Below are 2573 nucleotides of genomic sequence, written 5' to 3'. Positions count from 1 at the left end.
GTGTACATATGGTCTACACACATGTTGGGATAGCACTGACTATATGGTGTACATATAGCACACATACAATGGGATAGTATTGGCTGTGTGGTGTACATATGGTATGCACACACAATGGGATAGCATTGGCTGTAAGCAGGCATGAAATACTGATAAGCGCTACAAAAGGATGAATGTTAAGAACATTGTAGAAAGGGAAATAACAGGCACGAAGGGGCAAACATTACATGAAGTACCCACAGTAGGTAAACTCAGAGTCAGAAGGTAGACGTTAATAGGGGCTGAAGGGATGGAGAGTTACTGTTTAGCGAGTGTCATTTCTGTTTGGGATGGTGGACATGTTCTGAAATGGACAGTGTTGGAGAGCATTAGGAATGTACTCAGTGCCACTGAGTTGTACTGATAGACATAAAAAGGTGGGGGCCCATGGCAACTCTGTGTGGACAGACTGACTGGGGGAAAACTCCAGGAGTAGACTAATGGCCATTTCAGCTCCAGCTGGGAGAGCAGTGTGGTTTTCCCTCGGTGTGCCTCTCTGTTGGGTAGCGAGCTGAATGGCAATGGCCTGATAAATTGTTGCAAGATTAAACCTGCAGCTTTTGTAAATTGCTACGGTATTTCGCTGCTCTGTTTCTAACAGAAGAAAGTTGCATGTCCCGCCTTCCAACGCATTCCTGTGGGGAGCCAGACCTTCCTTGTACCTTAATCTAAGGCCACAGCTTCTCCAGTATTTAAACATTAAAAAAATATTCTAAGGATTTATCTGGCTACGTGTAAAAGCAATCATTACTTAATCAGGGAGGGGGCCAAGTGTAGTGTTCAATCGACATTGCTATTTAGACAGGGACAGAGCCAAGGTAACGGAGTTCTGGAAGGCATAATTTACCTCTGGGTACCCCATCAATTGTTCCACACAGCTGACCAATTCAGAACTTAGAACTCAGCTTCCCCTGTTTCCTGGAAATATAAAAGGATGCATGGGGCAGTTCCTGTTCCCTGGAAGCCGAAGCTAACGAGATACACACCTAGCCAGCCATGCCTATATTCCCAACACTTTGGAGGCTGAGACAGGAGGATTGCCATGAATTCAAGGTCCATTTAGCTGCATGAGACCCTGTCCAAGACAAATGAAGAGATAATGCTGAGTAATATGATGCCCACTGGCTCACAGCGGAAGGACCGGAGAGTGCCTGGGACCAGCATTAGGTGGCAGGAAGGAGGCTATTCTGGGTTCAAGTGGTGAGATGGCACCTGAGTCATATCCTGAAAGAATGACATTTTCAGGGTGACCAAACACATGGGGACACTTTGTGCAGAAGGGATGGCACGTCAGGAAATCACAGGCAGATTCACAGGAACCCCAGAGGTAAACAAGAGAGACAAGATCCCAGAGAAGGCACCAAGGGTTTCTTCCTGAAACAGGTATTTATGGAGCCTAGGCTCACTTTGACCTCATAGCTGATCCTTCTGCCCCCGCCTCCAGAATTCTGGGGTTCTCTGCAGGCCACTGCCACACCTGGTTTGGGTATCTAGGTTATTTTTTTTCCTGTAAACACTTTTATTACATTTTGATTTATTTATGTTGTGTGAGTATGGGTACCCACATCATACGTGTGGAGGTCAAAGAAGATTTTGAGGGAGTTGGTTCTTCCCTTCTACAGTGTGGGTTCTGGGAATCAAATCAGGTTCAAGCGTGGTGGCAGTTGCTTTTACCTACTAAATCATCTTGCTGAATTTTGTTTGTGTGTGTTCACATGCTTGTGAGTACATGTTTGTCTGTATGCACACATGTTTAAACATGTATGTGGAGACCAGAGATCATGTGCCTTCCTCAGTCATCAACTTCTTTTTGAATCTGGAGTTTAGTGATTTGATTGGTTAGACTGGCCTGCCAATAAACCACAGGGGACCCTCTTGCCTCCCCGATGCTGGGATTACAGCATCTCTGGCCGTTATGTGAGTCCTGGGAGTCTGACTCAGGTTTCTAACCTTGTACAACAAGTACTAACCCATTTCTCTCGACCTTCTTGTTAATTTCTTTTGAGGGTGTCGGATCTGGAACTGGAGTTACAGACAGTTGTGAGCTGCCATGTGGGTGCTGGGACTGGAACCTGGATCTTTTGGAAGAGCAGCCAGTGCTCTTAACCATCGAGTCATATCTCCAGCTCATCCCTGTTGTTAAGACAAGATTTTTAAAGACACGGTCTCATGTACTTGGTTTTTTGTTTGCTGTTTTTTATACTCTTTGGGGGGGCCTGCTACACAGCTCCCAAATAAATAAATGGAGATTTATTCTCACTTATGAATGCCTTAGCCTAGCTGGTTTCTAGCCAGCTTTTCTTAAATTATCCCGTCTATCCCTTGCCTCTGAGCTTTTAGCTTTCTCTGTTCTATCTACCTCTCTTTCCTTCTTACTCCGTTGCTGGCTGTGTGGCTGTGTGGCTGGGTAACTGGGTGGCTGGGGAACTGTGTGGCTGTGTGGCTGTGTGGCTGTGTGGCTGTGTGGCTGGGTAACTGGGTGGCTGTGTGGCTGTGTGGCTGTGTGGCTGGGTAACTGGGTGGCTGTGTGGCTG

The sequence above is a fragment of the Microtus ochrogaster genome, unplaced genomic scaffold (assembly GCF_000317375.1).
Source record: "Microtus ochrogaster isolate Prairie Vole_2 unplaced genomic scaffold, MicOch1.0 UNK29, whole genome shotgun sequence".
Taxonomy (NCBI): domain Eukaryota; kingdom Metazoa; phylum Chordata; class Mammalia; order Rodentia; family Cricetidae; genus Microtus; species Microtus ochrogaster.
Note: the sequence above shows the minus strand (reverse complement) of the source record.